Source organism: Trachypithecus francoisi, unplaced genomic scaffold (genome assembly GCF_009764315.1).
Source record: "Trachypithecus francoisi isolate TF-2019V2 unplaced genomic scaffold, Tfra_2.0 Lachesis_group12, whole genome shotgun sequence".
In the NCBI taxonomy this organism is placed as follows: domain Eukaryota; kingdom Metazoa; phylum Chordata; class Mammalia; order Primates; family Cercopithecidae; genus Trachypithecus; species Trachypithecus francoisi.
The window spans coordinates 76,727,261-76,741,324 of record NW_022681457.1 but is presented as its reverse complement, the minus strand read 5'-3'; positions in this window follow the sequence as shown (position 1 = coordinate 76,741,324).

The window sequence follows — 14,064 nt, the reverse complement described above, 5'->3', positions numbered from 1 at the left end:
GCAAAGTGAGAGTTGAGATCAGCGTTATGAAAGTTTGTTGGGGGGAGGCGGGAGTAGGCGGCACCAGCAATGCCAGAATGCATGGACCCGGTAGGGGTCCATGAAGGTGGAGAGGAGACTCCCTCCCCTCCAGATCCCACCGTCCCAGGTGGCTAGCAGGAGGGGTCCCCCGCGAGTTACTGAGCCCCCTACATCTTGTGTCTGAGGCTCCAGAACATGTGGCCGACACGCCCCCCACTCCCAAAGGGCTGTCATTTGGAACACATTTGCAGACACATGGATTGTTTTTAAGTTAATGCTTTTTAATTCACTGTTTCCCAGTTGTCGTTTTTTATTGCAAAGGCGGATTCTGCCCGTGTGTGTTCCTTTGCGGGGGCGGGGAATGGGGGTAGCTTCACGGGCAGAGATCCGATGAGAGACAGGCAGAGACAATGGGAGGCAGAGACAGAGGCAAAGGCACAGCGAAACACCGGGGAAACGGGGAAGCAGGTCAGAGAGGAAGAGAGAGGCCGGGAGAGGCTGTGCCCAGGAGGCTGAACAAGGGATGCCGTGCCCAGGGAGGGGAAGGCCCAGGGGCCGCTCTAGCGGCGAGGGGCGGAGGGTGTGCTGAGAAACTCGGCTCCGGGGACCTAGGCTGACCCCCCCAACCTCTGCCTAAGGCCCCTGGGGCTGAGTTTGCTTTCCCCTGGCTCTCTGGTTCCTTTCCGACTAGAGGAGGCTGAACTGGCCCTTGGGAGAGGGATGGAGGGACGCAGCGGGAACGGACTGAGTACGCAGGACCCGGGTCGGCAAGGGCTGGGGTTCTGAGATCAGAGAGAGAAGAGGACCCGGGAGTCGGAGGCGATCTCCCTGGCCGCAGCCGACCCTCTGAGCTCTAGCGAGCCTGAATCCCGCTCTGGCAGTGGCACCCCTCGCCTGCTGCGCCACCCGGGGCCAGCGCCCTAACCTCTCGGAGCCTGGCCCTGCCACCTGTAGAAGGAAAGCGCGCTGGTGGCCCGTTCAAGCAGGCGGTGGCAGCGCCAGGGGCCTTCAAGAAGGGACAAAACGGCTCAGGGGCAGGGGAAACTGGTCTCGGCGGACGACGCCTAGGCTGGGCGGTTACAGCAGCAATCCCCGGATTCTCGGCCCCGGGGGGTCCTGTTTACGCAGGACTCGCGGCGGACTGGAGGGAGCGGGGCGCTAGAGCTTCCTTCCTTAGCAGCTGAGAACCATTTCATCCCCCCACCGCCATCCCGAGACCCCTCCTCTCCCCATCTGCGCCGGGGTCCCGCGAACCTTCCCCGGCGGCATCTTCAAACACACAGCGGCGGACACACAAAGACGCTCGCGAGCCAGCCCTAGTGTAGGCACTCGGGCACACACAGATACACGACGCAAGGTCCCGGGGACTCGGATGGAGCCGCAGTGTCCCCGGCCAGGGCGGAGTGGGCTCACGCCGAGGGGCAGCTGCTCCCGGGCCACTCTCACCCCCGGCGCGCGGCTGTCAGACCGGAGTCCGCGAACTGAAAGCCGGGGATAATTAGCGCTAATTACATGTGTGCAAACAGCCGCAGCAGAGGGCGCGGGCTAGGCCGCGGGGCCGCCCCTCCCCCGGCATGACCCCGGCAATCCCACCGCAGTGGAGGGGCTCTGCTGGCACAGCTCCAGCCGACCGCTAGGGGAGGGCTCGCAGGAGGACCCACGGGACCCAGGAATCCGGGTGCGCCGTCCGCGCCCAGAACCACGGAGCCCCGACCACACACGCGGGCTAGCGCTGCGGCCCGGGAATCTCAGGATGGCGGGTCACAGTCGGGCCAGAGGGTGAGCCAAGAACTGGGGGCCCGAACATTCGCTGCCCTTCAGAGGGTCCCGGGCGGGGTCGGGCTGAGCATTCTGGTCCCTAGGCTTCTCCGACTGTTTCGGCCTCTGGAGCAACCCGGTGTCTGCGGAAGATCGGAAGCCACTCTCCAGCACCCCGCCGCTGAGGCCCGCTCTCCCAGGCCATGCAGGCTGGAGTGGAGGCCGCGGGACCTGGAAGGGTCGGAGTCTGGTGCTGGTGCCGGGAGGCCAGCCCGTCTCTGTCCGGATGAGCCACTCGATCCCCGAAAGGGCAGCCTGAGCCTTAGTCTGCGCGCCCAAAAAATGGGAATGCAGAGGCGATGCATACCTTGTTGGAGGGGCTTCAGATGCTGAGTACACGGGGGTGGGGGCGGGGAGGGGAGGAGAAAGGGCTTTACACGAATTCTAACGTGTGACTGTTTGCACTGAGAGCCAGACTTAGCGATCTCTTTTCATGGGCTTAGGCGCCTGCGGCGGCTAAGGATAAAGGAATTGGAGGGGATAAGGGAATTCTATTCCTATAATTATAAATGAAGCTCAGAGAGGCCAAACGTTTCACAAGAGGTCACACAGCAGTAACAGGCAGCTGGTTTTTCCAACTTCAGATTTCAAGTTCAGGCTGCACAACTCTCCGCCATCCCAACCGGACGCCCCTGGAACCCCAAGCACCTCCGGGCCCTCAGCGAAGCCTGGACGCTGCGCGCGGAGCGGAGCGCGAGAGGTTGCGCTGGGCAGCCCAGGCTCGCTGCAGGCACATGGCGCCCTCTTGCGTTCGTGGCCGGAGGCGCACGCGGCTGCTGGTCTGACCCGTATCCCGAGGTCCTGCTGGACTTGGACGTGGCATCTGACTCCTCTCCCTTAGTGATTGCGCAGGCGAGGGTCGATTAGCTGCGGAGAGGGTGACCTGAGACGATACGAGGATGCATTTTGTATACCGTACGCTTTGAATGCTGTAAAGCACGCGGGACACCCGGTCACAGCGTTTGAACACCACCGTAGTTTTCCACTCGCTTCCACCCCTGTCCTTGATTTTTTACAGGAGTCCTGTAAGGCTGGCAGGGCAAGAATTATTATTCCCACTATACAGATGGGGCAACCGAAGCAGGCCCAAGGCCACTCGCTGGTGAGTAGCGGAGCCAGCACCCGGACTGGATCTGCTTCCCTCCTCACGTGTACCCGGCTTCCAGGCTGGGGTCTGGCCCCCACCGAGGTTAAGGAAGAGGGCTTTGGAGTCAGACAGATTCGGGTTCAAATTCTAGTCTCGAACAGGCTGTGAGGTCTCAGACAAACTACAGAAGATTTTTGGGTTTCAGTTCTGAATCTGTAAAACCGGGAGGACAGCGCCCCTTAGGACTGTTGCGGGAGGGGTGAATTACGAACCGGGGCCAGGTGACTGGAGCACCGAGTACCGCGCAGGGTACCAGCGCCGTGGCTGCTTTAATCAGGGAGGATGGCAGTTGGTGTGACTACCCCAGTTGGTGGTGGGTAGGCGGCAAACCAAGGATTACACACGTCCGTGGCTAACCAGAGACCTGAGAGCTCAGGGTTGGCGCTGCTGCTGGGACATGAACCCAGCACTGTGTTGCCGGCTGACCACAGTCCTACAATTCAGCAACCTTTCTCCAGGGCCTTGGACAGGTTCTGGGAGGCCCCCTCCTCCTTACAGGTGGTGACACACAGGCCCCGAGATGAAAGCTGCAACCTTCCCCAGCTGCAAGACCCAGAGTCTAGGGCTGTCCTCAGAGCAAACAAAAACCAGTGTGGGGAAGGTGGGGCTTCCTGAGATCTAGCTGGGAAGACAGGTGCCTGGCTGCAGGTGCAGGGAGTTGGTGCAGTTTGAGCCCAGTGGTTCTCAAACTGCTGGAGCATCAGAATCAACTAGAAGCCTTGCTAAAACACTTGCTAAGCCCCTTCCCCTTGGGTTCCAACACAGTAGTTCCGTTGTGGGGTAGGAGAATCGGCAGCTCCCAGGTGATCCATGACACTTTGAGAGTCACTGCTCTAACTCTTCAGAGAACTTCCTCTGGGACTCCTCAGTTCACCAGCTCCACATTCACACCACCTCTGTCTGGGCTGCTCTTATTCTGGTCAGTTTCACCAACCATTTCTGGGCTGGCCCTCAATATCAGCAGGAGCAATGTGGCTGGGCCTCCAAGCCCCCTTCCTCCTGGTCCCTTCACACCTGTGGCTCAGAGGAGAACGACGTCTACAACTGCTAGATAGGACAGTCAGGCCAACTTTCTGGAGGAGAACTGAACCTGAAGGTCTTCTAGAGGGGAGTTAGGGCCACAACCTGGCCAGGGGCTGAAAGGTGGACACTGAGCCAAAGTCAGACCCTCTGATGGTTGTGTGTATCTAGTCAGCAGGGACTTGGGGTCCTGGCTGTAATCCTCCCAGTGGAATACTCACAGCCCAGGGCTGGAAACAGGGATGAAGGGGACGGCAATAAGCACTCAAATGAATGAATGGCTGCCAGCCAGGCAGGCCAGGCCCAGGTGGCCGAAAAATCCTTCAGGTGGTGGTTTGAATAGGAGCAGGGCAGGGTGGCCACAGCAGCTGCCCTTCCTGCCTTGGTTTCTCCATCTGAGGAATGCACGTCATGTGTTTGCTGTTTCCCTGACCTTCCCAAGCTGCCAGCAGGATAATATATGGAAATTGCTTTGACCTCCTGAGAAAAGAGGGTCTCCAGGAATAGAAAGTTCAGCTGCTAATCCTGTCCCCCCAGACTTCCCACTAATTCCGGCTTCCGATGTCAGCCTGGCAGGTTGAGTTTAGCAAAAGAAAGAACAACTTAGAGGGCTGATGGTTTTTCTAATGGCCCCGGTTCTCCAAACACACCCACACACAATACACATGCACACACAGCCTGGTCACAGACCTCCCTACATGCACAGCCTTCCCTACCCTCACTCACACACACACCTCCCGCGGAGCAGTCATAATTGTAGAGAATAATTAGAACTAACATTTGCACAGCGCCCTGCCATTAACAAAGCAGTCCCACCCAGCACTTTCATTTAATCCTCACAACCACCTGAGAGGCAGGGATTATTGCTATTATTAACTGAGGCTCAGCAAGGTTAAGTGACTTGCCTAAGGTCATTCAGCTAGTGGGTGACAGGCATGGATCCAACTTGCATCTCCTGACTCCAAATGTTATTCTCTTGCTGCTGGCCCACGCTTCTTTGTGCATTCATGCACATTCATTTGTTTGTTCGTTTATTCATTCACTCATTCATTCATTTGTTCACTAACTCAACAAATATGTATTCTGCATTAGTCGTGGACCAGACTCTATGCTAAGTGCTAGCTGCTTTGCTGTACCTTTTCGCCTATCCTCATGATGACCTGGTGCTTTTCCCATCCTCATTTCATAGTGGAAGAAATGGGGTTGAGAGAGTAAGTAGACAGAGTTGAGATTGAGCCCACAGTGTGACTTTTCCAACCCCTCCTCTCCCAGGCAGGGGCTGGAACAGCAAGTAGCCCTGCCCAGGCCCCATGGATCAGAGCTCCTAGCTCGTCCCTGTCACCCAGACATTTCAACTGAACAGGCCTAGAAAATCAAGGATAGGATTTTCTCCAAAATGCCATTGGCATCTCTGGGGACAGAGTCACATTTTCCTACTGATTACACAACACGGTAGCATTTACAATAGTCACTCCATCCATCAATATCAGTCGGAGCCAGCAAGAAATGTCCCCCTTCCCCCAACCCTGCGCTGACCCAGACTGAGAGCAGAGGCAGGATGGAGGGAAGAGGGGACATGGCTGTGCCCTTCACAGAGCCCAGGGATGAAGGGGAGGTGCGCCCCCTCAGGGGAGAGCCTGGGAGTTGTCTGGCATTGACACCTATGGACCTTGGAGTCACACAGACGTGGACTCTGATCCAGGCTTTGTACTATCTAGCTCTGTGACCTTGGGCAGTTCAGTTACTTCTTCTCTAGAAGCCTCAGTTTTCTTATGTGCAAAATGGGTATAATGACCCCTCCCTCTGAGGCTTGTCTGTGCAAACTGAATAAGACCATGTTCTGAGCAGTAACTACTTGGAGGCTAGTTGACTGAGTAGAGAGATATGGTCTCAGACCCCTGTCTAGGCTTGTTATCCTGTCCTCTCTTGAAAGGGTGAGCCCATTTTCCAAATGGAATTGTCTGGCATCTCCTCTATTCTCTGCCTCTAAAAAGGGTCTAAATGAAGGCAGATGATGGAGTGAGGTAGCGTTCATTGTGCACCTACCATACCAGGACTGTGCCAGGCATGCTCAGAGGTCTGAGTGTGAAGGCCTCTTCCCTTCACTTTGAATCAGTGTGTCAGGTCCAGGCAAACCCAGGGAGCAGAGATGAGATAAGACTTCAAGGACTTGGGACAAGGGGCGCTTGTCACAAGGGCTGTGTGTGTGTGTTTCTGAACATGGGTTTCTGATACTTGGATTTCTTTCCCCATTTATTTAGTAAGCATGTATGTGCATTGAATAAATGTAATTGAGCACTTACCATGTGTCATAACTGTTCAGAATGCTGGGGCTACAACTATGAACAATGGGCAAAATTGCAAACCTCACAGAGGCTGGATGCTAGTTGAGGAGACAATGTTTATGTAAACAATGACCAAAAAAACAAATCCCAGGTCTGCTGTGTGACTTTGGGCAAGACACTGAGCATCTCTGAGCATGAGTGTCTCTCTTTGGGATGTCACATAGTGACTCCTGCCTTACACTGCTACTCTGAGAGAATGTATGTAAACTGAAAATGCATTGCAAGCTGGAAAGCTTTGTGCTCATATGCATTACTCTGCATGTAAACATGTGTGCTTGCCAGCACCCATTTTCCTTGGCTCAGTGAACACAGCACCTGTGGGACTCTGGAACTGGTCCCAAATTCCATAAAATCCACAACTCCTCCCACCAGAAATGTAGGGAGGGAACCATATGGCTCTGATATCCTGAGTTCAGGTTTGGTTTTGCCGCAAGACAACACATCCTTCAAGTTTCTCTGCTTGTGACTTATTTCCTAAGCCTCTTGCTCTACTAGCTTTCATGTTAAGGAGGGCAGAAAAGGTTGAGCTGAACACTGGAAATGTCCTAAGCCTGGAGAGAGGTCTGATTTCGGTGAAGGGGACATGAGCCTGGCCCCAGGAAGTGGAGAGGAAACTCAATGAGGGTGGACTGACAGAGATGCTACTATCATCAATAATGTCATCCTCCAAGTCCTCCCTTCCTGGCTCTGAGTGAGTAAAACACTCACACTCCACTGCTCTCAAAGTGCTTGACACCAGTGCCCAAGCACTGGCCTCACTGAGGCTCTTAACATAAATCACCTATCCTGATCCAACTCCTGCCAATGCTGCCTAACCCAGCTCAGTCCAGCTCACCTGAATATAGCCCAAACCTTCCAACATAACCTAGACCAACCCATCCAACACCTCTTAACCCAGCCTAGTCCAACCCACCAACCTCGCCCATTGCAGCTCATACCAACCCAACCTGTGTAGCTCAATGGTGGTAGAAACTGTAGACGGATTCATTCAGCCCCTTTCCCTCCCTCCTTCTAGTGTGCCTTTTTATCCCATAGGGGCTGAAAAGCTAAAAACTGTATTTCCTAAACTGCCCTAGAGTTAGAATGCAGATGTTATGGAGGTTTTACTGCATGCCATACATTCATGCAAGGCTTGAAGTCAGAAGTGTATTGAATGGGCAGAAAGGCAAGGAATGAGCTGTCCTTTCAAAACAATAACCATAGAAACAAACTCATGCAAAAGAAGAGAGGATAGTGTGATGTACTTCTATCTGTATGACCCAGATTCAACAACTAGGAACGTTTTTCCAATTTTGTGTTACCTGCCCAAATAATTTCCTCACCATACTTTTTTTTTCTGGAGAGAAAACCTATCAATGCTTTCACTGAAGTGTGCATTTAGCTAGTGTGGACATGCAGGCCAGCATGTTTCTTGAGTCAGAAGCCAAATTGGTGGCTTCCTGACTTGGCAGATGACTTCCTAAAGGTTGCAAAAGGAGCAGCTGCCTTGGTGGTCCATTCTGCAGCCTAACTTTGGGAGTTGGTCCTGAAGATGAAGGTTAGAATCTGTTTTCAGCTCTCCAAATATTTCTGGGAGCTGTGAAATACTATTAATACATTTATTTTTGCTCAAACTATTCAGAGTAGATTCTGTCTCTGCAACTAAAAGCTAATACATCCCTAACCAAATGTATCCTCAGTTCAGCCTAACTCTGCTAAAAGCCAACCCATCCTAAAATCATTCTAACCCACCCAAGCATGTTAAATCCAGCCTGGTTCAAATTAGCCTAGCTCAGCCAAACCCAGCCCCAACCAGGCTACCCCTGACTCACCTCTTTGTACCTCAGCCCATCTAAACTCAGTGCAATCCATCCCATCCTAGCCTAGGTCAATTCTCTTAATCTAAACAAGCCATTTAATCTCCACCTCAACCTATATGACCCATCCAACTCATCTCAACTCAATCTCTCCCAACCCTAATCCCAACCTACCCAGTGAATCTCAACCCAACCCATTCCATGGGGGTTGAGCAACACAGCCCATTTAATTTCACACATATTTACTGAATACCTTTTGGGGCCCTGTGAGAGAACAAAGGGAACTTGAACTTCTCTACAGATGTAAGGCTGCATTGTTTTTTTTTTTTTCACATTTCCTTTGTTCTTTTTTGCCCCTTTCTTTCCAATTTTGCCCCCACCCCACTATAGACCATGCCTCCTTGTTTATGTCCTTTCCCCTTGGCTACCCAGTGTCCCCACAGTGCTTTCCAGGTGTTCAAGACCTCCAGGGGGAAGCCCCTCTCCTTCCCGGTCCTGCCTGCCTGGAGAGTACCCCTAGAACCTCCACTCCTACAAAGCTTATCTATCGTAGCAGGCAGAATTTCTAAAATGGACTCCCAAAGATGCCCTTCCTTGATTCCTGAAACTTGTGAATATGATTAGACATCGCTCCTGTAATGATGTTATGGTATATGGTACAGTTGGCTTTAAGATACAGAAGTTATCCTGAAGTATCTGGTGGTCCCAGTGGAATCAGATGAGCCCTTAAAAGCAGCAAGCTTTCCTTAAACAACAACAGAAAAGGAAGTCAGAGACATGCAGAAGAAGGAGAACTTGGAGATATTTGAAGTATGAGAATAACTTGTAGCATCATTGCTGGCTTTGAAAATGGAGAGGACCATGTGAAAAGGAAAATGAATGGCCTTAAGGAGCTGATGGTTAGCAAGGAACCAGGGAACTTAGTCTACAACTGCAAAGAACTGGATTTTGCCAACATCCTGATTGAGCTTGGAAGGGCATTCTTCCCAGAGCCTTCCGATAAGACCCAGATGGCTAACACCTTGATTTTAGCCTGTGAGACCCTGGGCAGAAGACTCAGATGAGCCCACCTGGATTTCTGGGCTACACAAGTATACCATCATAAACAGATACTGCTATAAGTTGTTAAATTTGTGGTAATTTGTTCTATAGCAATATAAAACTGATATGCCTAGCCTGTGTTCACTCTCTCAGAATTATCTTGATTTTTTTTTCCTAATCAACCTGAGAGATGAATCATCACAGAACAGGGGAAGAATACAGTATTGAACACAAATACACCTGGGTTCCAATCCTGGCAGTCACCTACTAGCCATGTGACTTCAGCCAAGTTACAGAACCCTTCTAGGAAGAGCTTTATTCATTAATAAAATATGAGGACCATAACTTTCCTTGTCAGTTTGCTTGGAAAATTAAATATAATGCACATTGCGTGTCTGACACATAGTGGGGGCTTAAGTGTTTCTTTTACTTGTTTGGGATAGCAATACGCTAATATTAAGTAGTCAGTTTAAAGATGCTGGAGTAAGTGCAGTTATTCTTTCTCACTACCATCATTAATAGGACAATTTTAATAGCACACCACTGACTTGACCTAGTGGGAGAGCTGCCGGTGGAATTGAGGCCATGCTGATGAAGAGAGTGTTTGGCAGAGTGTCCGACATCACAGATCACTAAGCCTATGTCAGAGTCTGGGTCTTGGATTAGTCACTGGACTCCCTACAAGACCAGGAGGAAGGAAATAAGCAGTGAAAATGACCCAATGTTAAATCGAGAAATATGTGCTGTACTCTGGAAATGAAATCACCTGATCTCCCTTTCTGCACCCAGGCAGCAGGCTACCCCAGCCACGGCTTCTTCTCTCAGGAACTGCAAAGCAGGCAGGACTGAGCTCACACTGCCACATCCTGCTCATAATCTAGGAGGGTATCAGAAACCAAGCCATTGCCCTTTCTTCTCCCCAAGTCTACACTTTACAAGTTATCAGAGATAGCATAGAACAAGCAATCTTGAGTGTGTGGAGAAGGAAGACCCACTGAACTTTTCAGAGCTCTTCAGGGTTCAGCATTTTGTCCCTCCCCTTCTCCTCCTATCCTCATAGCCCCACTCCTCATCTACATGGACCCTCAGGGCCATTGGATTTGGTGGTATCCTGTAAAGGTCTCCAGGCTTGTCAGAAAGCCTGGGTTCTGGTCCGCCATGTGCAGAGCTGGTTTGCACCCACTGGCCAGAGCTGACTGTAAGTGCCTCTGTTCAACTCCACTGTCAAGTAATTTCATTTTCAGTTTGAAATCTATCATGGTGAGAACACACCATAGAAGTTGGCAAAGACTGCAAATCAGGTTTTATCTTCTCTAGAGAGCTGGTGTTAAATTTACAATAGACTGATGCTTCTAGCCTTGGGGGCCTGGAAAGAGGCAGATTCCTGCCCTTCTCTGGGCCTCAGTTTCCTCTTTAGTCAATGCCTTAGCTACCCTCTAAGGGCCTTTTAAAAAGCTCATTAGATACCAAAGAAAAGAGAGAAAGTGTGGATAACAAAATTACTGCTTTCATGGTAATACTTTCACAATAAAAATAGGGCTCACAATAGTCACATTTAGAAAGAGCTCTCTCTCTGCTAAGTACCATGCTATGTATGTCATCTGATGCCCTCCCTTGCCTTACTTAACATCCCCCCACACCTTATTCAGTCAGCTAGTGAGGTACTTCGGGTTGAAGGTTTTTCCCCACTTGGCTCTGAAATTTGAGTGTCTGCATATGATTCTGGGCTCCACCACTTTCTCAGTTAGTTTGACTAAGTTATTTAATTTCTTTGTCTCTTGTTTCCTAACATGTAAAATGGAACAATAATAAAAGTTTCTACTTCTTCAGGTTGTTATGAGTATTAAGTGAGAAAACCCATGTAGAATGCTTGGATTAGTGTCAGTCACACAGTAAGTGCTAAAGAAATGTTAAGCTTTATTATCCCTGCGTCTGTGGAGCCCACACAGGCCTGTTCCATGGTAGGTACCTAATAAATGTTTGTATAGGAAAAGAAGGGAGGCCAATAGACAAAAGATGACAGAGAGAAATATTTTGTATTAATGACTCAATGAATCTTTCACATTTACTCACCTCGGTCTTCCCCATTTACTTTCACCAACTTATCTCATGACCGCCCTCACGGATGTTCTACAAAGAGTTGGAAATTCATTTATGTAGTCACTCAACAAACATGAATTGAGCCCCTCTGGTGCCAGGCCCTGGCTAGATGCTGAGGCTACCACTGGGAATGAGCTCTGGGTTTAGCTGGCGTTAGAATCGTGGAACCCTTGGTCTTCTGGTGGGCAGACAGACTCTGAGGGGCCACAAGCTTTGTGCTTGTAGGTACAAGGGGTGATGTGCTATGTCCCACTGCCACCTGCCACTCTGATCCCTGGGTTACATGATCCTACATTTGAACCTTGGCTCTGCTATTTACAAGTGATGTCACTTGTTCTTGGACATGTGGTCCCCTCTTTTTTCTAAATCCTGCTTTCCTCTTAAGTCAAATGGATAAAAACATCCACCCTGCTTCAAGGTTCAAGCCTGTGTTTGAGCTGTAGAGCGTGACGCTGGCATCTGGCATGGAAAAATACAGTAAGTACGTGCTTGCCCCTTCCTCTGGGCCACAGCTGGAGGGAGGCCCCCATTTTTTAGGTAAACAGAGGCCCAGAGAGGTGAAGAAACTTTCTTAAGCTCCCCGAACCTTGTATGTGCGGCGGAGAGCAGGATTCCAGCCCACCTCTGCAGCCTGAGTTTTGTCACTGTGTGGGGCCCCTGCCCACACGGGAGGAAAGCCACTGGGGACCTCAGGCTATAGCAGGCCCAGGTGGGCCACAGGGGAGGGTGGGGGGTGTACAGGCCTGGGCCATGGACATGCAATGAGCCCTCACTAGGAGATCAGTTAGCCCCACACAAATAAACCCAGACATGGGGGCTGGGCCTGGTACTCACTGGGGACTGCTCCAGGGCAGGGCTGGAGTTTCACTTTTCACCCAGCTCAGATGGGGAGTGACAGGGCTGGGGGCTGCCTGACAGTTCAAAGAGGGTATGTGGCTCTGAGGTCGCAGTTCAGCAGAGAAGTCATTCCCCAGCCCCCTCAGCTGGGAAAAATGTGTTCAAGCTGTTCCCCCTCCTGGAGTGTTTTTGCCTCCCTCTCCCCTCCCCCGTCCCTCCCACTGCACTGCTTGCAGGGCTTGGTGGGGGTGGTACTCTGGGACCCACTGGGCCTTTCTCTAACACCTCCTTCTGCAGGAGGTCTACCCTGAACATTCTTGCCCCCATCAACCTCTTTATTTCCTTCACTCTCATTTCACTGAGCACCTACTATATGCCAGGCCCTGGGCCAGGCACAGGTGATGCGGAGATACATAAACTCTGTCAGCTGAAAGAGTTCATGAGGTGATGAGAGAAACAGACAAAAACGGATAATGTCAGTGCAACATGATAGGAGCTAAGATAACGATAGTTTCTATTTATTGAGTGCTTGTTATGATCCACAGGTTTTATATGTAGTATATCGTTTGCTCCTCACAAGAAATATAATCACTGCGCAGTAATTATTCCATATGACAACTGAGAGGACCAAGGCTTTGGAGGGCAGCCTGCTCATGTCATATGGCAAACTCCAAAGCCTTGCCCTTTCTACAATCTTCTCCTGCCCCAGGGGCTATGGGAAGTCTACAAAACTTTGGGAAGGTGAGGTGGGTTGGGGAGGCTTCCTGGAGGAGACTGTACCTGGACAGCACCTTGAAGGAGTATTCAGGGCTAGCTGGCTTGGTGGGGAGATGGCTTTTCAGACAGAGAGAGGAGTTTGTATAAAGATCCCGGGAACTGAATGCCAGTCCTCTCTTGGGCACCATGCTTTGCTGTTCTGACTGCTTTCTCTTGAGTCTTCTTCCTGGCTCATTCTCTCCTCCCAGGTGGTTAAATTCCATTCTACTTCCTCTCCCACAGATTGTCTCTCCTTACATGACCTCATCCATGCCCTTGGCTTCAGCTACCATCTCTCTGCCAATGACATGAACATCTCTCTCCCATAAGAACCGTACATCCCATTCCCTTCAGTTCAGCGTCTTAAAGGGACTTGAAATGCCAACAGACCCCAAAGAGAATGTCCGTTCCAGGGCTCTTGTCTCTGGGCCTGGTAACAGCTTTCAGCCTGCAGCCCATCCCTAGGGCAGAGTCAGCCTGACACCTCCTCCTCCCTCACCTCCGAAGCTGAGCCCTCACAAAGGCCCGTGGATCCTGTCTCCACCCACATTGCCCATCTCCACTTCTGCTGCCCTGTCTGAGCTACCATCCTATGCCTGGATTATAGCAAAGCCTCCCATCCGGGCTGTCCTCTCCACTCCTGTTCACAGTGCAATCCATGCTCAACATTGTTGCCAGTGTGATCTCTTGAACACACCTTACATTCTGCTGCTTACATCCATGGCTTGCTATTGCTTTTAGGATAAGAGCCCAGTTCCTTCCGTGGCTCCCAGGGACCTGTGTGATCTAGGCCTGCCAACTTCTTCAGGTTTATCTCTCACCATGGAACCCACTGAATCATCACATCACCACTGTGGCCTCATTATTTGAAATGTTCCGGGCTTCCTCCCACCCAAGGATCTTCAAATGCACAGATTCCACTGGTAGGAATGCCCCTCCCAACTGCAGGCCAGCCCTAGTTAATTCCTCTGTGCTGCCAGATCTTACCTCAGACATCCACTCCTCACTCAGGAAAGCTTCTTCCGATGCTCGCACTAGGTCGCCCTTGCCTGTTGGTGTGCTTATTGTCCCCTGAACTTTGTATTATGGCACTTATTCACTTGTGTTTCATATTAGATTAACAATGATGCTGTTTCTCCATGAGGGTATGACCATGCGTTTTTTGCTCACTGCTGTTTCTATC